Source organism: Ailuropoda melanoleuca, chromosome 20, assembly GCF_002007445.2.
Source record: "Ailuropoda melanoleuca isolate Jingjing chromosome 20, ASM200744v2, whole genome shotgun sequence".
Classification (NCBI taxonomy): domain Eukaryota; kingdom Metazoa; phylum Chordata; class Mammalia; order Carnivora; family Ursidae; genus Ailuropoda; species Ailuropoda melanoleuca.
Genome location: NC_048237.1, coordinates 3,937,220 through 3,961,146, shown reverse-complemented (window position 1 = coordinate 3,961,146; position 23,927 = coordinate 3,937,220). Strand labels below are relative to the sequence as shown.

Below are 23,927 nucleotides of genomic sequence, written 5' to 3'. Positions count from 1 at the left end.
AGGCTGCTAGTGGGAATTGGTCCAGAAATGATTATGCAGGCTAGAAATATGCCTCTCTCTCTCTCTCTCTCCTTTTTTTTTCTTTTTTGGCTGAACACCTTGGCTGTTGGGTTTGTGTGTTAAGTTCTTAAAGGGGCACCCACATACTGCTCGAGTGCCATGCTTTAGGGGCTCACAGCTTCTGCTGCATGTTATTCTTTTGCTTTTTCCTTGGGGTTAATCTGCTTTGGGGCTGAGTTCCAGCTGTGGGAATCACATGGCTTGGGTACACATGTTCTAGAGTCAGACCTGAGGTCAAGTTTTACCTTGACAGCTGATGACTGTGCTGATAGACAAGTAGCCACTCTGAACTTCGGTTTCCTCTTCTATCAAATAGGGATATTAGGGGCCTTATCTCCTTTCATTGCAGGATTGTTATGAGACTTGGATGAGATAATAGAAATGAAAGTTCTACGAACACTTGAAAGCACCATTCAGGTCTTAACTGTGACTGTGCTTTTTACTTAGTTTTTCTGAATTAATGAATTCTTTTAACTATAACAAGACACCTAAGTCTTTTACCTACGCCTCACCAAGAGGCTTAGTTGCTCAGGTCTTCAGAAATAGCTGTGTATCTTTTTTTTTTTCTTTTCCTAAAATCCACCTCTCTTGATATTAAGGGTTGAGGATTGAGTCCTCCATATTTATCCGAGGGAAGAAGCATGGTGTACATTAGGTCGTCTCTAGGGTTGCCTTATCAATGTTCAGAGTCCTGGGCCCCAGAATTGGCATGTCCGCTAGACCCCTGTGAAGACAACTAAGGTTGATGAGTCAGCGGACCCTGGGCTGGAGCTCTGACTTGGCCTCCAACAGTGACCTTGAACTAAGGACTCAACCCTTCATCAGCCTGAGATGAAGATCCGACAGTCACCAGAGACAAGAACGGATGGGATTTCCTCTCACTCAGCTAATAAGGGTTTAATCGGGCTCCAGAGCCTCCCAGGTGCTGCATCTTCCCTAATCCTAGCGCAGGGGTTCTCAAGCACGAGCGTCAGAGTCACCTGGAGGGCTCGTTAAAACAAAGATTGCTGGGCTGCCCTGCCAGAGTCCTGATTCTTTAGGTCTAGAGTGGAGGGAAGGGCGCCCAAGAATTTGCATCTCTAACTAGTTCCAGATGACGCCAGTGCTGTAGTCCAAGGACCATGCCAATAGAATCCCTGACGTACGGCAGGGAGGGGTGTGTGTGTGAGAGAGAGGTGAGGTTGGGTCTGAAGTGCAATTGTTTCACTACCTCACATACAGAGCTAGGGTGTTTTCGGGACTTACCTAAAACATTTTGTATTTCCAATACCCGTGTCGCTTACCATTGTCCAGTTTTAATAATTCTGATTGCTCTTCAAATGAATGAATTTTATACACGCACAAAAGATAGGCTTCCCCCTTCTTTTCACACTGTAAAATACTCGGTCCCTGGTTTCTAGGTGACTCCTGAGTAGACTGAGATTGGTGACTCTGATATTGATAAATCCAACAACTACCCTCTTCCTTTCTTTGGGGAATCTCAGATATTTGTGAAGAGGGGGTACACAAAGTTATGGCAGCTTGAACCTTAAGACTGGAGAACAGGTTGAATAGCTATAAGCAAGTGTTGAAAAGTTAAAAACAAAAAACAAACATGGCAATGTGGTGCCTTCTCTGAGTGGACAGCTTACCCAGACCTGGAGGCGGGGGAGGGGAGGTAAAAAAGTTTACTCTGTGACAGATGTTCTGTGGTGGTCAGACCTGGCAAAGGCCTTCCCTTCCCCTGTTGACTGGTGGTGTCCGCCGTGACTGAGATCCTCTCTCACTATGAAGAGGAGGAAGGCTGACTTTCAGGGGCCGCCATGCAGTATCGGCCTCCCTGTATCATTTCGCTGATAATGAGGCATTATTTGGGCACAACCCAATCTTAAGCTCTTCTCCTTGTCCCCCAAGCTAGGCTGCTGGGCTGAGACCCCACCAGGACTAGTTGTGGCCTTGAACTCAAGCCGCTCTGTATCAGAGAGGCCTTGGGAGGGAGCCTGCTTGAGTTGGGAGGGCTCCTGAGATGACATCCTAAAGAAAGAATAAGGTTTAAGTAGCACCCAAATGACTGGGCGTAAGAGGAGGTCAGCACTTTAATGAAGGTCTTGTGTTGCTTTGCCAAATGGAATCCCGGCTGACCACATGCTTTATCTTTGCTTTCCATTTGTGCTTTGTTTTAGTTTTAAGATGATTAGCACTGGAGAGACCTATCAGTAAAATCAGAAACCTATTCAAAAACTCAAGTGTACCATTTAGTGTTTTAGTAGATAAAACTGCAAGGCCCATGCCTGTCTTCCTGATGGTAATCAGCACACAGTGAAGAAACACCTTCCGGTTGTAATTCTTCAGATTCACTAGCTAATTTAAATGGTTTCTCCTACTTAACATGAGTAGGGAACATTTCTATTTTAAAATTCTTTCCCATAACTTGATGTTTATATTTTGGGTGTTACCCCTACTTTTCACTTCTACAATTTTTTTTTCCCCCAGTGTGGGGGAGGCTTCTTTCTTTATCTCTGTCGTTGGCTTTTCTTAGCACATGACCACTTGGCATCTTCACTCCCTTGGGTAAGTCTGTTGTGAGACCGTCGTTATGATACCTTATTTCTTTTTGGTACTTGGACCGTTCTGGGTCATAGAGTCACCGCTCACTCCTGGAGCACTGTTCTCCACCACCTTCCTAGAGCGTGCTTAAACTGAAACTCGTGCTGCGTGGTACTAGCTCGATTCTAAAATACATTTTCCCCCCACATTTTATCATTTTCCAATTTCAGAAATCTGGAGGGGTCTTCAAAATTACGAACGCTTTTAATGTATATTTCTTTCTTTTTCTATAAACCGACATGGAAATAGAGTGACTTCCGATTGGCAATATTCTAAAACAAAGCAAATTTGGTTCCTTACGCCAGTAGAAAATATGGTTTCTACTCGGTGCTGTCCAGCTGATAGAATTAAGCAGCAATTGAATTAGCCCAGCAGTTTCCCGAGTACATCAGAAGAATCCTATTGGGGTGGCTGTTAATAGGTGTGCTCTTGAAAAGGGCAGATCAATTTGGAAGCGCTGCCTGTTATTTTTCCCTCTTAGAGATTCTCCACATGCACGTCATCGCATCTAAGTCTCTGAGAAGTACTCCAGCCAACGGTCTCAACAACAAAATCCTGGTTGTATTTATTCAATTAAACGTTCCCCAGAATGCAGCATTTTTGAGGTGATGCGTGAGTCTTCTAATATTCCATTACCAAATTAGCCCATCCCAACAATTCTAATATGATAATTAACATCAACAATGGGCGGGGCCGGTTTCACCTAATGGATCCCTATGATACAGGGTCATCCATTCACTATGAATATCGGTTGATGGATGGAGTGTGTAGGTGATTACGTACTCTTTTATTTCAGGGTGGAGAGAAACCATTTTAAGCTGTGGTGGCTAAGGAAATCTCCATGGCAGGGAGGAACTGTGAAAATGTAAATGATGGGTGGTTGTACTTTTGTAGAGAAGAGAAGGGGCGTTTTAGGTTGGTGGCATAATGGAGCAGGAATATGAAGCCTTGTACTTGTGCCTGCATGTAAGTAATTTTCAGAGCACACAGGACAAGGATCACGCCTCGCACAGGGTGAGACTGTGGCGGTGGCCAAAGAACCGGTGGTTCTTTCTTGATTCTGAGAATTCACTGAAGTCGCCGAGAGTTCTGGTGACCACAGAAGAGCACCTGTGGAGAAAGGGGGGGCAACACTCAGGCTAAAAACAAGGAAGGGCACTAGGACCCAAAGCGAATCAAAATGTTTCCAGGCCCTTAGAGGACAGTGGGTCCAAGGACCGAGGGAAGTCCTGCTGAAGAGTCATAGGTATTTGGGAGAAGAGCTTTCCAGGAAGAGGGGGTGTGACTGGAGTTTCAAAAAATAGCGTGAAGAAAGAAGTCTTACCCTTCAACGATTAAAAGGCAACCCGATTTTAAGATGGGCAAAGGCTTTAAAGAGACATTTCTTCAAAGAACGTATACAGTTGGCAATAAGCAAATGAAAAGATGCTTGACACTGTTAGTCATTAGGGAATTAGATCAAAACCACGTATCACCTCACACCCATCATGATGGCTGGGATCAAAAAGACATAGAAGAACAACTGTTGGTGAGGATGGGGAGAACTGGGAACCCCCCTACGTTCCATTGGTGGTGGGAATAGAGAATAGGGCATTCGCTCTGGAAAACAGGCCATTCCTCTAAATGTTAAACATAGAGGAACCTGAGGGCCAGTTTCACTCCTGGGCATATACCCAAGGGAACGGAAAACATGTTCACACAAACACCTGGGCACAAATGTTCACAACAGCATTACGCATAACAGCCAAAAAGTGAAACAACCCAGTGCCTACCAGCTGATGAATGGATAAAGTGTGGGGTATCCATACAATGGAATACGGTTCAGCCATACAAAGGAACGAAGTTTGATTTGTGCTTCGTGGATGAACCTTGAAAACATGCTATGTGAAAGAAGCCAGACACAAAGGGCCACATGCTGTATGATTCCATTTATGTGAAATGTCCAGAATCGGCAAATCCACAGTGACAGAGGGTACAATAGTGGTTGCTAGGGGCTGGGGAGAGCGGGGGGTTGGGGAGTGATTATTGATGGGTACAGGTTTCTTTTTGGGATGATGAGAAATGTTCTGGAATTAGAGAGTGGTGATGATTACATAACTTTGCAAACAAACTATTGAATTGGACGCTCTAAAAAGGTGAATTTTATGTGGTATGAATTCTGTCACAATAAAAAAAATAGCAAGACGGCCACTGGCTGGAGTGAAAGGAAAATAGTAAAGAAAAAAGTGGTCAGAGTGATCTAAGAATAGCATATTCGTTTCAGGCCAGATTTTCTTTTTGGGGAAAAAAATATCTAGATGATTCCTTTGTCCTTCCTTGTCTTTGGGTCTTCTAGGGTTTTCCTGTTACTCTTTGATCCAAAAGTCCTTCCCCTGTATAAAAAGTGTTTTGTTCCCAGTGGCTCCGGAGTCAGTGGGATAGGTCTTGTGGCACACGCGTTAGGATCTTCAGATTGGAGTATGTTTCTGGACTTCCCTCCGGAGACGAATTCTATGTGTAGGCTTCATGGCTGTGCCACTAAAGGGCAATAGGCTCTGCTGACATGGCAGCTTATGTTTAGCTCCTCCCTTAAGATTTGACTGTGGTAGGGGCGCCTGGGTAGCACAGTCCTTAAGCGTCTGCCTTCGGCTCAGGGCGTGATCCTGGTGTTCTGGGATCGAGCCCCACATCAGGCTCCTCTGCTATGAGCCTGCTTCTTCCTCTCCCACTCCCGCTGCTTGTGTTCCCTCTCTTGCTGGCTGTCTCTCTGTCAAATAAATAAATAAATCTTAAAAAAAAAAAAAGATTTGACTGTGGTAGACGTCTTAGTGTCATTTTCCAGTTTGTTTGTGGAGCTCGGTCAAGACTGCCCTTAAAAAAAAATCTCTGTGTTTAGCAGAGTTTAGGTGCTACTGGACATTTACACAAGCATCCGTGTATTATGATACTACAGGAGTTTTTAACACCCCTGGAGCTGAGGCTGCCGTCCCCCAGGTAGAGATGTTTCCTCTCTCTTCAGCACTGTGACGTAGCTGGCTTCTCAAACTCACAGGCAGAAACACCCGGGGATCTTGTTAAAGTGCTGAGTCTGATTCGGTAGGCCTGCGTTGGGACCTGCGATGCTGCAGTCATAACAAGCTCCCCCTGACGTGGTCGCTGCTGGTCCATGGTTCTCTCCAAGGAGAAGCCAAATGTGGTGTGGAGCAGATGGCTTTGGACTAAAACAGAGCTGAGTAGCTGAACTTGGGCAAGGTTAAGTCCCATCTGAGCTACAGCTTTCTTATCTGTAACACCGGAGTAAGCCCTAGCTCACGGACAAGTGCCTAACCTGATGGGCCTGGAATGCTGCCTGTTTGCCTTCTCCTTCCCTCAAGGGCTAAGAATTCCACGGTTAGGACTAAGGGAAAGAATATGTGGAAGAAAGTCAAGGGCTTCACAGAGGTTTTTGATGAGTGTGGATGGGCTTGGGGTAGGGAGAGGGTGTACAGGGCGAAGTATGAATTCTGGTCCTCAGGATTAATTCTCTTACTGGTTCTCAAATTATCATAGCTTTGGTAAAGTCACTGTGCTAGTCTCGGCTGCGGCCGGATAACTTTTAGGTGTTGGGTCTTTGCTCGGCTTTGATGGAGTTGATTTCTTCTCTTTTTTAAAGATTGTGTTTATGTGAGAGTGAGAGAGCACAAGTAGGGGGAGGGGCAGAGGGAGAGAGAGAAGCAGGCTGTCTGCTGAGAAAGGAGCCCTATGCGGGGCTCGATCCCAGGACCCTGAGATCATGACCTGAGCTGAAGGCAGACACGTAACCGACTGAGCCACCCAGGTGCCCCGGTGTTGGTTCCTTTTTGCCCATTGCTTAGTATGGTGGTCTCTGCCCACCCTGCCTAGCGGCCTTCCCGCCTCACTTAGTGACCTTTATCTCTTTCCCAGACGAGAGGAGGTAAAGGGAGCTAAAACACAAACCGTTGCCCTTCGTGAGCAGCATGGGTGAAAGTTTCTGGGGATGAGGGTGAAAATACTTGCTTCATTGTTGACTCGAGAAAATCGGGGCGTTTTGTTAATTTGCCTTCCATGAGTCTATTAACTCTGGGAAGGTTGGATTGAACTAGGTTCATGGGGAACAAGCGACAGGAAGAAGAGGGAACTAAGTCTCGCCACTGGCTGTAATTTTCCAACCTGGAGCCTGAGTTACTTGCCCTCCCCGGGTCTCCATTTCCTTGGTGTTATGGGGGATGCCAGTAGGCCCTGCTGGCCTGGCTCATAGGACTGGCATGAAGAGCGCCTGTGAGGGCTTTCTGAGCTCTAAGAGTTGCATCTCCATAAAAGACGCCCCATCACTCCCCAGGGCTGGCTGAGGTCACGGCATCTGCGTGGGTTTACACAAGGTGAGTCGGGGTTTGTTAACTTTTGTTTCTATCTCCTTTATCATCATTTGAAGTGAGAGGAAATAAGAGATCGTGTTTACATTTCAACTCAGTGGACGGATCCTTTTCACTTTGTGCTGGGAAAAAATAGACACGAATAGTTGCTAAGGTTTTAACAAAACCCCAAGCGGCACACATCAAGCTAGTTTGCAAGCCTTCACAGCCTGAAAGCCATTGCTTTCCTGAGGATGGTCATTTCGCCCTGTGAGGCCCCGTTTCACCCTCTTGTTTGACTGTGTTGTGAGGTGGCACGTGCGGACCTTTCGTGCCTGATGTTGAAGAGAACGAGATTGTTCACTCTGTTAACAGTGCTACGGCTGGGCATTTAACCCGATGTTGCACCAACATCAAATAATCGAAGATAAGATATTCAGGTTGAAGCCCAACACATGAGGCCTCATTGGCACTTACTGTCCTTCCAGAAGGTAGAGGCGGAGTGTCCCTCGAAGTGGGAAAGATCTGGTTTCTGAGGCGAGTGTGTGTGCTCTAATCTCGTTGCCTCTTATGACCACTGTGGGTAAGGACGCTTGGTCAGAGACGGTCTGCCTCACCCAGCTCTTTGTTTTCAGACGGCCGGGGAAAATGTCGCCTCCCGCAGTGGCAGGTGAAAGCCAGCAGTATCTTGTGGTTGAGAAGTTAATATTATTCTTGAGGAATTTAATCTACCCTATCATTAAGTCTCAGTAAGGAAGCTGTCCTGCTCCTGAGCAGGGGTGAGGTGTATAAAGCTGGGTGCTCCTGAAGTAAGGCCTCTTCAGATTAAATCCTTATGCAACTATAACAATAATCAAAAACAAAAACAAACAAAAGAATGACCTTACTCTGAATGTAGAATTTTGGTGCTCAATGCTCATAAAATGGACATATTTCCAAATTCATCCACATTGCCAACCCTGCAGTCACTGATCTACCCAGTAGCTGGTTTCTTAAAATGGGACAGGGAGCCCTGAACCCAGGCACCTGGTTTTGGAACAGCCCTCCTCTCCAGCCCCACTGGGCTGTAAACTCCTCCCAAGGCTGGGATCTTCATTTTTGTATCCCCGAGGCCTAGCATGTCTGACAGGTAGGGGAGAATCAATGCAAATAGACTGAGCTGGGCAGCTGCTTTCTTCCGGGACCCCCTCCACTGTGTAATCTATTAGTTTTTCTGACAGTATCTCATTTTTAGTATTTAACATTTCCCCAGAGATGATTATGTGCTAACATAGTACACAGCTCTCGGCACTTCACAAATACTGATTCTTTTTGTCGGCAGGACCCACGCTCAGAGGCAGGTACTGTGGGGTACTTACCCTTACTTCACAGTGGAAGGGTGTGTATCATTTCCAAATGTGAGCTGAAAAGCACTGTTTGTGATGGAGAGCTTTTTACAGAGTAGCTCGTGATACAGCTGTGCAAACGGAAAGTATAATAACTCATGTTGGCATTGAAAGGAAAGTTCAGAAATAAAGAACGTACACCACTGGCCCCTAAAACCCTTGAAAGGACCCCCCCCCCCCCCCCCCGCCCCCCCCCCAACCTTNAATCTTCGTAACTCTCCCCGGGTTCTCCTGCATCTCCACGGCGTCCGCTGTGGTATGTGATAACGTCCGGCCGGGTTATGGTCTAGAGAGTGCCCTCGCTGGATGCTATCGGAGACTTCTCGTTACCCAGCTGGTTTCTCTAGATGAGAGCAGTGAGGCCTCGGGAGTCAGACTCCCCCCGAGTCACGGGCTCACCGGGGTCGGGGCTGGCAGCAGGCCCCGGTGGGGCGCGGGACCCGGAGCCTCTTGCGTTCACACCAGGCACGAGTGCTTAATACTAAGGGGTGCTTGGACCGATTTGCCCTGCTTGGCTTTGCACAGGAGGAGGCAGTTAGAAGGGTTTGCTTTTTGAGACTTAACATACGCACAGAAACAAGCACAGGACACACGGGTCCGGTGTAGGGAATTTCCACTCCATGAACACATCCATTTAGTCGTAACACGGCAGAAGAGAGAGCGAGCCTCCGGCAGCCCGGAATCTTTCCTTGGGCCGGCTCCTTACCTTCTCCTCGATTGCAGCAACTGTCCTGACTTCTAACGCTAGGGATCCCTTTTGCCGGTTTCTGGGTTTTGTATGAATATGGTCATCCTTTGTGTTCTTTCGTGTCTGATCTCTTTCTCTCAGTATTGCGAGATTCATCCCTATTGCTCATGGAGCAGAAGCTGGATGGTATTTTGCCTTATCAATATACCACAATTCTTAATTATGGACATTTGAGCTGTTTCCGGTTGGGGGCTCTTCTAGAGCTGCCGTGAGCACATAGGTAGGCATTGCTGGTATGCACGTGTGGGTATTCTTGCTGGGTCCTGTGACGTGAGTACATTTAGCCTTAGCAGATATAGCCAAGCGGTTTTCCAGTATGTCACTCAAATTTATAGCCGCGTCTGGTGCAAACGAGAGTTCCCTTTTTCCATGTTCTTGCCAAGACTTAGAGAAGTCATTCAGATGTTTGTGTAGAGGTCTCTTCTAATGGTTTCAGTTCGGATTTCCCTTATCACCACGCGAAGCTTAGTGTCTTTGCACGTGTAGGCTGGCATTTGGATATCCTCCTTCATGAAGTGTCTGTTGAGGTCTCTTGCCTAGTTTTCAATTGTGTAGTTTGTTTTACTTTTTAAAACAAAATGCGAGTTCCGTGGAAACATCTATGAGAAGTCCTTGAAACCTATAATAATGGGGGTCACCTGTTGGTGGTGTCTGATTGTTTTCTCAAACGTAATTTCTGGACAGTCCCCACGGGTGAGGACTCCGGAGAGGCCCCAGTGGGAGTCACAGCTGGATGAGGTGGGATGAGGATAAGAAGAGGCATAAAACCCTTATTGGGGAATTTGCTGAAAAGTTATGACTCATGGCAACTGTAATGTTGTGAGGTCACCTGAAAGCTTCAAAGTACTTAACCCATAAGTGAATTTGCCTTTTATGGCAGTCCCTCTGGATGATTGTACACCCCCCTCCAAAAGTGTTGCTGAAAACATTTTTGGAATTGCTTTGAGTACATTGTTTTGTATATTTTTAGTTTGTTTCAAAAATGCCCCTTGAGCCTGTATTTGATTTTGGGAAAGAGCAGAAGACCTCCCAGAACCCAATGCAGTGAATCAGGAGGGTGCTTCCTGGCTGACTTAAAAACAAAACCTTATTTTTGAGGCTTACCTGTAAGGGAGGAACTTCCCTGCGGGGGTGAAGAGGGGAGATTTAGCAGAGAGGAGAAGGCGCCGTTCTAAGTGCCTTGCTCCCAGGATCTTCTCTCATCCTTACAGTAACCTAGGAGCTGCTTACAGCTCTGGAGTGTGCCCACGTTAGAGATGGAAAGTCAGAGATTTAGAAAGAGAGAGGAGTCAAACCTAGCTCTGTCTTGCCCGAGGGCCACTAGCTTTGCTTTTCCCCACCCTACCTTCCTTCGGACAAAGTGTTAAAGGAACTTCAGAATGTTGCAGCCAGAAAAACGTGTGCTGATGGAGAAGCTCTGCTTCCCCCCTGTCCTGTTATAGACCCCCAGGAACTGCCCCAGGGAACAGAAGTCGGTCAGGCTTCAGGGCACTTGTCCTTCCCAAACACAATGCCTGAGGCCCTGCTATTCATGGGAGCGGCTTCAGGCCTTTCAGCGTCCTGGCCGGACTGGTCTGGCCTGTAGGCCTTGCTCTGTCTGTTCTTCTTCCTGGCTGGCAAGCAGCCGCCCAGGAAACACTCTTTAGACAAGACGCGTTGATGAATACTGTCACTGTTGGAAACTATATTCTGCATAGAATATCATTTTTTTCGATATGCGTACTTACATAAAATCTGACCAAAGGAGGCAGAATACTGCTGAGCTCTTTAATAGACATTCATCCCTAATCTTAAAGTCATGCGTAAATTCTATCTGAAATCATCGAGTGGGCTAATGCCTTTGGCATATGGTACAGACTTTCGGAAATGATCCCTGAAAAGACTGGGCAGACTGCTTTCTGATAGATCCTGAGGCATCCAGCTTCCCCTGAGATGTGAGGGTCCTAGGAGAGCCGTGGAATACACTTGACCATCCCAGAGGCTTATTCTCACTCTTTCCGGCTCATGGACCTCAGCAAGCTGGCCTTCCTCCACCAAGGTTGGGAAATGTTGTCTAAAAGCCCAGTACATAGAGGGGCACCTGGGTGGTGCGGTCTGTTGAGCAACCGGCTCTTCATTTCGGCTCAGGTCGTGATCTCAGGGTCGTGAGATCGAGCCCCACGTCGGGCTCTGCGCTCAGCACGGAGTCTGCTTAAGCTTCTCTTCCTCTGCCCCTCCCCCCACTTGCATGCTCACATGCTCGCGTGCTCTCTCTCTCTCAAATAAATAAATACATCTTTAAAAAAAAACCTGAGTACATAGAAAGCAGAAACTACAACCAATTCTTCTGGCTCAAAGCAGTGGCAAAGAAGCCTCTGGACTTCTCTTGCAATGGCACAGTAGAATGGTTTCTTCTTTCAGTGGCTTTCTTTGTACTTAGCACCTATATCCTGCACAGCCTTGGTTTTCAGGACAAAGCCCAGGGTGATGGGTAACCAGAAAACCAAATCATTTCCTATGCAGATTAGAAATTTATTTTATTTATATTCACACAATTTTCCCTGGATAAAATGAGGTGCCTGAAGGGGAAAAATGTGAGGCTATTTTAACGAAAACCTTTCCTGGTAAAATATTCATTTTCTCTTCCACATTTAATTCCTGTAGAGGATTTCAGGGCAGGTGTGAAGAGCCAGGTGTTACCAAGGAGTGGTTGTCCCCAGTGACTGTGAAGACCTAACTGCTGGGGCGGCCTTCCCTGTTTTCTTAGCAGATTACGTTATCCTATGTACATGTGTAGTTGGTACAGCTCAGATTTGGACTTGGCTGGTGGATGTCTGAACTTATTCACCTCCTGCCAAAAGAAAGCAGCTTATAAATAGTGCTTTGTATTCTGAGCTTTACAGTACAGTGAGTAAACACAAGATATACGTTGTGATGGGGGGGGAAGAACCACTCACACCCTTATTTTTTGACTGGGTGTAACTAATGACTAGTTCCTGGATGTGTAACTAGGATGTGGGTCATGGGTCCACTGTCGTCTCTGGCAGTGTTACAGCAAACACTGTCTCCCTGTAGGTCACTGTGTTATCTTACCAGTTCAAATGTCTAGAGTTTTTCTACCCTGAGAATTTTTCTACAGAGATTTTTTTTTTTTTTTGTAATAAGCGTCTTGGTTTGGGAGTAAGGAGCTCATTTCGGTGAATACCTGAGGCTTCCTTAATATATTAATCATACTAATAGTTAATCATCACACATGTAGTACGTCAGGCACTGTGCTAGGAATGTTTTGGGGTGGAGTGCCTCCCTTCTTGCAAGATGGGGTGCTGCCCAATTCATGAACCATTAAATAAAGCCAGTTAGATCTTCGAAAAGATGTTCCGTGGAGTCTTCCAACTCTGGGAAGTGCTGTCATTCACCCCATTTTACAGAAACCAGAGCCACAGTTCCTTGGTTTGGGGTCTACAGACCACCACTGAGACTCTGGGTCAGGCTCTTGACCCAGGCTGTGTTGTCCTGAGGCAGTGAGCAACCGGAGGGGCTGGGCAGAACCTAGGGCTGCTCCTGAGACGTTGGGTATCCGAAGAGGGACGAGCAGACATTTCTTAATAAGAGGTTATCAATGTGGCAGCTCCTGCATTTAAATACGCTTAGTTTAGATGGGGGATGGGGAAATTAATTGCAGCAGATTTTCAAGAAGAAATGGATTGTTGAGAAAGAGCAGAGACTTCCATTACCATCACAAGGAGAGGCAATGATACTCAGTCCGTGTAAGGTGGCTGACCTACGTCCCGGAAAGGCTTCCACAGAGATGATGGATTTGCCAGGGGTTCTTAGGAGCAGTTTCACCCCGATCAACTGTTTCAGTGGGTTTGGGGGTGTTACCACCTTGCCTGCCTTTATTGAAGGCAAACATAGACAGGGCCACTCTCCTCGTATATGGGGGCCCTACTTCTTCCCCTGCTTCCTTCATCTCTGGACTTGGGAGAAGATGATAGTTCCCCTTCCATTTCTCACAAGGACGCCATGTCACGGCACAATGTTGGGAGGAAGAGACCTTGAGAAATCCCCAGGAAGGACGGCTTGTAAAAGGCGAGAGTTCTGGTTTAAATCCTGCAAGAATCGTTTGCATCTTTTTCGGGGCACCTTTTCCATTTTGCTACGTATTGATCGTATCTCTGTCATTTCATTCAGCCAAAAGTACCTATAAAACCCAGACACGGTTTCGGCTTTTATAACAATTTTTAAAAGAAGAAACTGTGTTCAAAAATAATTGCGTGAAATGTTAAATGACAGCTGTCCTGAGGGTTCTACTGGAGAGGTATGTGTTCGAGGGGACTTGGCCCCGTCAAGGAAATCAGGGTGGCTTTCCTTAGGAAGTGCTGCTGAGCTGCGACCTGAAGGATGAGTCAGGGTTAAAGGGGCAAAAGATGGCATTACAGAGGTGACCGGATGTGTGAAGTCCCTGCAGTGGAAGGGACCCTGGTGTGCACCTGGTGTAATAATGTGTGAAATGCCTAGGGTTTTACGTTAATTGAAGGATTCAGTCAACAACGTGTGCTTCCTTTCCCCTTGTATTCCTCCCCACCACTAGTGGGTGCTGTTGCTTAGAGTGCGCTGGCCAGTGGGATGACTGTTGACTCTTGCCGATGGGGTATCTCTTTGGCTGGCTTCTCTTGCTCAGGTAAATGGGTGTGTGTTTTTTTTTCACCCAATCCTTCTGTAAAATGGTGAGCTGATGGGTGAGTTTTGGTTGCTGTGACTCTGTTGACTGGTCTGAAGACTGAGGGAGGGATGAGTGAAGGATAGACATAGTTTCTTTTTTATTGAGATTGTTTTAGATCTTAGGTTCTAGGATGCTAAAAGCAAGCCACAGGCCCAGTTTGGAGAGCGTGCTGTGGATACATGATTCTTAATCTCCATCCTCAGTGTATGTGTGTGTAAGATGATGGTTCTCACCACCAACCTTCTTGAATGCTTGAGAGAGGAAATTCTGGAGTGGTGCTTGACCTTGGGAGCAAAGCTCCCACAGTGCTTTCCCCACACAGAATAGAATGCTTCCACTATGTTGGCGATCTAGTTCAAAGTGATTGGCCAGCAGTTGGTCTATTTTCCTCTTATTTGTCTCTATTATCTTACAGGTTTTATATTTCAAGCCTCTTTAGGTTTCTTATCTCTGTCATTTCTCTGTCACGCCAGACATTCTAGAACACTAGTTTCTTTCTTTCTGTCTTTACCACTGTATTTATTCTGTATTTTCTACTCTCCACTTTGTCGTGGATTTCAGTGATACCATCATCCTTCTCATCCTTTATTTGGAAGCAGGGCATATCTTAGGCTCATTTTAGGGTCCAAGAATAACCTGGCGGTATTTCTACTCTACTGTGCTGGCCTGTTGTCCTACATGTGCTATGGATAAACATGTTACTCTCTTAAAATAACTGGTAAGGATGGGAAATAATGGCACATGCCAAATTGTCTTTGTCCTGTGCATTAGGACATACAGAACTAACCAAAAAACTGGGAGATCCATATAGGCATCTTTCAAAAATATTTTGTACCACTTAGTCATTTTTATTTTATAAGCCAACATTTGCAGAAAAATGGAAGTTTACTTTTGTGCTCAAATGACTGAAGCACTTTCATTGTCTTCCATTTTTATTTTCTTTGATTCTGAAGCTTTTATCTTCTAGTTGAAATGGAATTCTCTATCTAGAAAGGATCTATTCTGTGTATTTTACAAAATTCATTGAGCTTTTTTAAATCAGGAAAAGGTCTCAGATGACTAATTAACCCATTGTCTTCCATGCTCTCATCTCTGTGTGTATTCCATTTTACAAGGAAACTGAGGCTGTACCATCCTACCATGAATGAGTAGGAAACCGAGGACTCTTTTTTTTGTTGTTGTTATTTTAAATTCAATTTAATTAACATATAGCATATTATTACTTTCAGAGGTAGACTTTAATGATTCATCAGTTGCATATAACACCCAGTGCTCATTCCATCAAGTGCCCTCCTTAGTGCCCATCACCCAGTTACCCCATCCCTCCACCCATCCCTTCTCCAGCAACCCTCAGTTTGTTTCCTATGATTAAGAGTCTCTTATGGTTTGTCTACCTCTCTGTTTTTGTGGGTTTTTTTTCTTCCCTTCCCCTATGTTTATCTGGTTTTTTCCTTAAATTCCGCATATGAGTGAAATCATATGATGTCTGTCTTTCTCTGACTGACTTATTTCGCTTAGCGAAATACCCTCTAGTACCATCCACATTGTTGCAAACAGCAAGATTTCATTTTTTGATGGCTGAGTAGTATTTCATTGTGTGTGTGTGTGTGTGTGTATATACCACATCTGCTTTATTTGTTCATCTGTTGATGGCCATCTGGGCTCTTTCTATAGTTTGGCTATTGTGGACCTTGCTCCTGTATACATTGGGGTGCAGTTGCCCCTTCACATCACTACATTTGTATCTTTGGGGTAAATCCCTAGTAGTACAATTGCTGGGTCATAGGGTAGCTCTGTTTTTAACTTTTTGCGGAACCTCCATACTGTTTTCCAGAGTGGCTGCACCAGTTTGCATTCCCACCAACAGTGTAAGAGGAGGAAACCCAGGACTCTTAATTCTAGTCTTTGGATTCCTCAGCTCATTGTGATTCTCTAGAACTTTAAAATATTTCTACAATTCTTCATTTTCAAATCTAACTTTCAGTTTATGATCATTATTTTCTTAGAAGTTGTTTCCTTGTGGTAACTAAAACTTTAATTTGTTCAGTACAAGGGGAGAACCAAGCAGTGATTTTGTCTCATTCTGAAATCAATATAAAAATGTATAGCTCTATAAAGAATTGGGCCATATTATTTGTATGAAAAAATAATCTTGAAGTGTACCAATATTTTATGTCTGGTTTTGCCAAATTTCCACTTGCATTTGTGTTGAAACATACTGTCCTTTCTCTATCATCTTGGTCTTTATGAAGGGTGAATTTTTGGATTCGTGATTTTTTTTTTTACGGTGAGTTCGTGTAGGAAATCAGGATGTGTCTAATTATCATATAGGGTGTCAGGAAATTCTCATAACAGTTCCTTTAAACCCACCTTAGTTAAAAACAAAGAAGTTTTACAGCAACAGGATTTTGTTTTTTTCTTTTGAAGAGGCTGTGGGAGTCCATGAATCAGATGAACAAGACAAGCTATAGCAATTTCAGAAAGCACGGGGATTATTGCTTTGAAGACCCAGGAGGCGCTGATAAGCACCCAACAGCTCTGTCCGTCTGTTTTGCGCCCTGGTGTTTAGGTGGATGCTGAAGCTCTCTCTAACTGGTGGTCTGTGATCTCGCTCTTTCCCTTTAAAAGCTGTCTATTTAAAATCAGTTCTCCTGCCCTCCTGCCCAACTTGGCGAATGTTTTTTTTCTCCTGTGCTGCCCTCAGAGCTGCCCCTCGGATGAAGAGTGTCTTGTCCCTAAGGTCTTAGAGTCATGATTAATTGGCAGGTATTGGCCTCAAAAAGGGCAAGAGGCTAGTTCTTAGAAACCATAGGGCTATGGTAAGAGTAAGGATGCTGAGAGGGGTGTTGGGAAGAGGTGGCCCGGCTCTCCTGATGAGTTGATTAGCACCTTGGCTTCCTTTGCCCAATCAGCAGCCCCATGTCCTCCCTTTTCCCCTTCCTGTAGGGTAGGTTGTGCTGTCCTGGGTGCTGTGGTCAAGACAGGCACAAAAGGCTAGACTTTGGGGACTGGCGCTTGTTGACCTTTGCTTCTCTGTGGCCCATCCCTCTTTCCCAGCTTCATCTCCCCATTGTCCTTTTTCACTGTTCTGAAGAACATGGAGCACCCTCATAACATCATTTCATCTTCACTCTTTTGGCCTTAAGATGCCCTTCTCTTCCTGGTCTGTTTTGCATCTTTGCAATCATTCTTCAGACCCAGTCAAAGGTTATCACCTCTTTGAAGCCTTCTGTAACCATTGAACTTGCACCCTGAGCCAGAAATGATCTGTGCTGCTGTGCCATATGTGACTTATGCTCAGGTATGCTTATCTGCTTGCATGATGAATAGGACTGTGACTTACACATTTTGTATCTTCATTGCCTGGTATATGATACGTTCCGGAAAAGGAAGGGATGGATAGATGAATGGATGGATGGGGCACATTCAAGGAGAACTTTTGAGAAGTGGGGCGAGAGAGAGAGACAGTGGAAAGGTGTAGACAAGACAGTTATTTCTGCTGCATGCTTACTGAAATGGTGTCTAGTAGGGGAAAGTGTGAGCTATTGCGAATGAGCTCTGCCACTTTTATCAGAGTAGAAACCAAGTAATTGGCAAGAGATCACATAGTAGTCGTTTGTCTTCCTTCTTAAAAGCTCTGGGATCTTTTCTGAAGCATCTAGTTTCTTGTGTGTAAAATGGGTTGATAACCCTGTAAGATAGGATCTATTATTAACATGAGGATCAATGGAAACCTTCAAAGTACTCAGCATCCTTTCTTGTATAAAGTGAAGGCTCAGTAGGGTACATGGTGGCTGTTGGCCTCGGTGTGTGATAGACTCAAGAAGTGTCTGTTAGAAATGTTGAGGCTGATTCTTCTCCCAGAAATGAAACCTTTTAGATTTATAGGTAAAAACAAATGGGTGTCCAGGTGTTAGAATTCACTGGAAGTGGTATTACGCATTCTCCTTCCTCTTGTTATTTTGTAGTTCTTTTTAGAAAAGAAAGCACTTCCCTATTTCTTAGGGAAAGTTTTATTCCTGTCAGCATTTGGTGCTAAAAGAAGTTTTTCACATGAGGCATTACATGGGGTCTGTCTGGTTGTTTAGTAGAATATATGTATTCATCTCCGTATATTTATTTGCAAAAGGTGTTATTCCATTTCTTTCTGCAGCCCTAGAGAGCAGGTGGCATGCACTGCTGTTTCTGTTGTCACATGGAAACAAGTCAGGTTGGTCTGGGACAGCTCGATTTTGGCTTACGAATGCCATTGTTTGTATGTGTGCATTTCTGTCCTCACAGTTGGAGAGCCATTTAGAAATCAGTGATAGGACTTCCTAACAATATTTATTTGCCTACAAAATCATTCATACATTCATTTCCTGCTCTGTGGATTACCCCTTTTCCTACCTGGTCCTTCAGTACTGGATTTAGCAATTTTTGTAGTTGTTGTTTTGTTTTCTGTTTTGTTATTGTTTTTTTTTAAAGATTTTATTTATTTATTCAACAGAGATAGAGACAGCCAGCGAGAGAGGGAACACAAGCAAGGGGAGTGGGAGAGGAAGAAGCAGGCTCATAGCAGAGGAGCCTGATGTGGGGCTCGATCCCATAACGCCAGGATCACGCCCTGAGCTGAGGGCAGACGCTTAACCGCTGTGCCACCCAGGCGCCCCTGTTTTGTTATTGTTCTAAGAGACTGCTGTAGTTGTCAGTGATGATGACCGTGTGTGTGTGCCTCTGAACCCCTTCTCAGAGTATTTTATAGCCTGTTCGTTGATGTTTGGGTGTATGGCCACTTTTATGTGTTGCCTGAACATAGGTCAGTCCTGCCATAGTGTATTTCTGAGCAAAGAAGAAAATGGATTTGAAAGAGCTATATATACATATCAGGTGGTATGGATCCACCATCGCTTCTAATTCCAAAATTTTGACAAAATGCTCTGAAAGCTCTCATAACCCCTTCGGTGGCGAGATCTGACTTGAACGAATGAGTTTATATATTCTACTCATTTCTCTCCTTTAGCATGGTTATTTGTAAGTTCACCTGCAGAAGTATCACTGTGTTTGCGTCCGGAGTGCTCACCTACGCTCCACTGAGAGCAGAAGGTACATTTTACCTTTCTAAAATGTCAAAAATTTTGAATTCCAAACACATCTGGCCTTAGGGCATTTGGATAAGAGATGTGGACCTGTAGGGTTTTTATTAGGGCCTCTAAGCCTTTTTTCAGTTGACAACCTTCCCTTGAGATTCTCTCCTTGGCACCATTTTTTGTGGTATGCAAATGAGGGCCTCCCTTGCTGTCACTGAAGGAATATTTACTGAGCTGCTGTAGGTTGGGCTTCGTATGAGGAAGGAGAAAGCATTGCGCTCCCCCGCTCCTTTCTTGCCCTGCACAAGGTCAGAACCTCATGGTGATGTGGAAAGTACTAAAATAGCAGTCTGTGGAGTTCTGGGTGTGGTAAGATAACCACATCCAGGAACTTCACCAAAATTGCAAAGGCAAAGAGGAGTGGAAGAGAATGTGATCAGGCAGCCATTGTACGCTCGTTGTGGCCTTTGGGAGGTAAAACCAGAGATGGGGCTGTGGAGGAGCCAGTTTTTGAAGAGCCTTATCCACCAGGCCAAACAGTTAAGAATTCTATCCTTGGGCAATAAGTCGTCTTTAAACCAGGAAATGAATGATCGGGTTTGCATTTTGGAAAGAGCCCTCTGTCTTCATCTTAAGGGACCTCAAAAAGAAATCCCTGCAGTATTTTGGGCACTAGGATATTTTACTAGTACCCCTAATAATGCCTTACTTTGTATTGTGCTTTAGGATTTGCAAAAGATTTTCTCCTGCCTTCATTTGTTTTGCAGGAGCCCTGAGGGATGGGTAGGTAGTAACTGAGGAAACAGAATCAGAGAACTGATCGTTCAAGGTCATGTCTAGCAACTAGCAGCACCAGCTCTCCTAATTCTACATCCACTGCTGGTTGGACGTGATATTAAAACATTTGAGTATATTTCAGTTACAAGCATACTTGAAGGTAATCTGCTACTTGTATTTCTCTTATGTTTGTACTCACTAGACTGTCAGCTCCTTGAGGACTTGCAGTATTAAATTCGATGTACCTTTCGTACAAAGATAGGCTCACAGTAGGCACCCCCAAGAATTCCCTAGACTGTTTCTCCCCAGAGCCAGAACAGACCTAGGAAGAAGGAACCTTTACAGAGGGACTTTCCTTTTTCTTACTGCGTATCTCATCGTGTGTACTTATGAGGCAGGTTGTGGTTTAAGACACTGTTCTAGGTGCTGTGGGGAATACAAAATGTAAAAACAATTACACTTAAATAAACTTGGTCATCAATTCAGCCCATTCTAGCTTATCTAGATCCCACACACCACATTCCTTGGCTTTTGCAATAATTGTTTTCAGTGTTGTTGGTTTTTTAAAAAATTTTTTTAATGTTGGATGTTCAAAGCAAAAAGCTTGTTGCACAGACTGATTAAAACTCTTAGGCTTTCACATTTGCTTTGCAATAGTGTATGCAGTAATTAGATATAACATGGCACTTTTCCAGATGGGTATTTTTTGAAACAAAGAAACAAAATCATTAAATGGCCATATTTCATTACAAGGAATGAAAGTTTAGCTTGACTAGGTAGGTGCCCAGTAATACCCCTTCACAAATGAAAATTGTGAATTATACTTAAAATTTATAGTCAACCATAAGTTTCTGTGCCAATCCTACTGAATTAGTGGTGAAATTAATGTTGTAATCTTTTTCTTACACACCTGGCATATATTGCTATTTACACTAGCAGTATTTCCCAGGCGGTCTAGGAGCAAGAGAAAAGTTCTAAATTATCCTCAGTCTTAGAATCCATGTCAATTTAAAAGCGTGTATTGAGTTGACTCAGTTCTGATTTTCCTTTACCAACTTTGCATCAGAAGAGCTTTTGGGGCTCCAGAAGAAACTCTAGAGATCATTCAGACCTAGAGACTGGACTGGGGATGGGGCGGGGGAGAGGAAACTGCTCCCCACAGGTGCAAGTCCATTCTTCAGCTTACTAATTACCATTTCAAGCAAGTCTCAGAGCCTCTGGTTCCTTATCTGAAAAGTGAGGCTTATGATAATGTTTTTCAAAGATGCTAAGATGTACATTTTTGTTTATCTTGCATTTTAATATGTCTGAAAACAAGATGTGTTTCACTGTGCATGGTAGGTTTTGGTTTAATTTGTGGTATTTTTCTAATATAGTGGTGCATAAAATAATGTTGCATCTTACAATCAGTGATTGCTTAGATTTGGTGAAATATGGAAATATGCCTCACCAACCTCCTGGGTTGTTGCTAAGGATCAAATCTGATAATATGTTTGCTAGAACATTACAGCTGTGCGAACAAACAAGCAAGCAAAACCGCCTTTGGACGATCCTTGACAACCTTTCTCCCTTTGGTTTGAAACTGTGTTTCTAAAGTGTCTTTAAATCAGGAAGAGGTGGAAAATGAAAATTGCAAATTTAGACGAAGTAAGATATCAAATGCCTTTCTTGAGTATTTGAAGTAACAAAAGAATTTCAATGGAGTCTTACATTTGACTTCCTGATTTTTTTTTTTTTAACAATACCTCAGTCACATTGGTCTTGCCTCCCCTTACTCCCCCCCACCTTTGCCATCTGCAATAAGAACTCCAGTTTTGGGTGGGAGAGTGGTGGAGGGTCAGAAGATCATTAATTTCATTTTGGACAAATTGAATTGGAGATGAGTTTGAGGCATCCAAGTGAAGATGGTGAGTAGGCAGTTGAATTTATGAGTCAGAGATGAAAATGTGGCATTTTTGGTATAGAGATGGCAAATGAAGGCTCAGTCTTGGATGAGATCACCTAGGAAACAAATGGTGAAAGGAGGATTGGAACTGAAGGTTGACAAGCCACCTTCAGCCAGCAAACCTGCTTTATTTGGCCTGTGTAGTGTTTTTAAAATATTTGAACAAGTTGCTGTCGCATGTTTATGGTTTTTTGGCTGCCTAGAATATATTTTTCTCTTTTGGTGGCAGCACCCTAATTTCCCTTTGAGAAATTTCATATCCTCCAATCTCAGACCTTGTGCTTTAGATCCAGTTCCACCCCTGACTCCCAACCAAGTGTGTGACCCAGGGCTGGCCAATCACTCCAGAGTAGCCTGGCCCCATGGTTGGTCCAAGAATGGCCTTGTCATCCAAGTTGGCCCAACCAGAGGGAACTTGGAGACTATGGGGGAACTCCAAGAAGAGAATTGTTCTTGTTTTCTGCTTAAACCTGGCAGGATGTGGTCCACAGGCCTGGAGGTCTAACAACTGCTGTGCTACCTTCAGGTACAGCTGCTCTGAGAACAGGGAGAACAAAGAAGTGGAATCTTAATTGATACAATTGCTAGGATTTAAAGATGGGGAGATTTCCTGTAGAACGCAGGACTTCGGGCTAATTGTCGTTCTGGTAGGAACATCTGCTCTCCCTTTTGTTGTAGTCTGTACCTCTCCCAATTGTCATCTTACCCTGAAGCCTGGGGTCTGTTGCCAGTTATCCTGCTTGTTCTGCAGTGTTTTAAAGTAGAGTTGAAAAGGAAGTGAAAGTCAACTTTGCTTCACTTCATTGTCTTACTTGCTTACCCTCATGGGTAGTTGGGCTTTTGATCACTAATGTAGCATGAAAAGAAAAGGGGGCCCTGGGTTCAAGCTTTGGGGAGCTCAAACCCTAAAGAATGGGTAAAGGAGGGCAAGCTGGTGAAGAGAAGGGAGTGACCGCAGTAGGAAAGAAAGCATTGGTTGTGAAGGCCAAGGTAAGAAATATTTCAGGGAAGGAGTAATGAACATTGCCAAACACTGTCAAGATGTCAAATAAGATGAATGAAAAACTTCTCATTTGAATTTGGCAACAGAGGTCATTATTGACCTAGACTGGAGCTTTTTCAGGGAGAGCTGGAACCAAGCCAGATGGGAATGGGTTGAAAAATGAATGGGAGATGAAAAATGGAGATACCCAAGGAGGCCAGTTTTTATTTTTCCTGTGACGGAAGTAAAGAAATAAGATACTAGTCCAGAGACATGGGATGTTGAGGGTAGAGTGCTTTAAAGGTAGGACTTGAGATGTTGAAGGACTTGAGATGGGAAGGATATGGTTGAAAGGGAGAAGTTGACTGAAAAAACAGGAGAGAACAGAGGTAAATGAGTATATGAGCCTGAGAAGGTGGGATGGGCTGGGATCTAAAGCCCAAGTGGAGTGGTTGACCTTGGATGAGAGGAGGGAACAGGATGTAACAGGAAAGAAGAAGCTGAAGATTGGCGGAGATGAAGGTTGGTCTGGTATCAGGAAGTTGCTGAGTGATGGGTTCCATTTCTCTGTTAGGAGGTAAAGTCATCTAAGAATGGGGGGTGGGTATTAGAAGGGGCCACAGTTTGAAAGTGAAATAATAGTTGAGGAGAGGGAAAGAGTAGGTCTGTAGGAGAAATGTGGTGGGATCGCCCAGCATTGCAGAGGACTCATTTGCAGTTGGTGTTCGTGTAGAGTGACACCCTCTGTCTGTGTGCCCTTTCTCCCTTGCCCAAGTGCTCAGCTGTGGGCACAGACACAGCTATGGTGGGAGTCCTCGGAGGCTGGGGTTTGGCAGAACGGTGAGCAAGGTAAGCTTAGAGCATTTGGCAAGGGTATTATGGAGAGTGTGGTACGGGAATGATGGCCTTAGAAAGGCAGCTGAGTAAGAAGGGATGTGAAATGACGCTTTTGAACGGTTGACCCAGTGAAGGAGATTTTAATAAGGAAACTGAAGCCAAGGCTATTTTCGTCAAAGGGCGGGATGTTTGGGCCATGGGTGGCTCGTGTGGCGTGGAGGAAAGGGTCACTGGAGGTGAGCCAGTGGAGAAAACAGAGACAGGGTGTCCACAGGTTTAGATATTCAGGTCACCCACACTGGCTTCAGGATTAAGGGAGGTGAGAGACTTGTGGCTGGGTTCAGATAGGTAACGGGCTTGGCTGTTTCTTAACAGCTCAGCCATTTCTTCTAAACTTCCTCACCTTTGGTATCAGTGGACATCAGCTGGGAGAGAATATTTAAATGACATGGAGCCCACGTCTCTTTTTTTTTTTTTTTTTTTTTTTTTTATAATTATTTTTTTT

At 44.5% G+C, this 23,927-nt stretch overlaps 1 protein-coding gene across 3 annotated transcripts in view; it reads left to right on the top strand.

The window, feature by feature from the left end:
* Positions 1–23,927, top strand: part of STXBP6 (syntaxin binding protein 6) — a 259,189-nt gene that overhangs the window by 1,385 nt on the left and 233,877 nt on the right. The window lies entirely within an intron of this gene.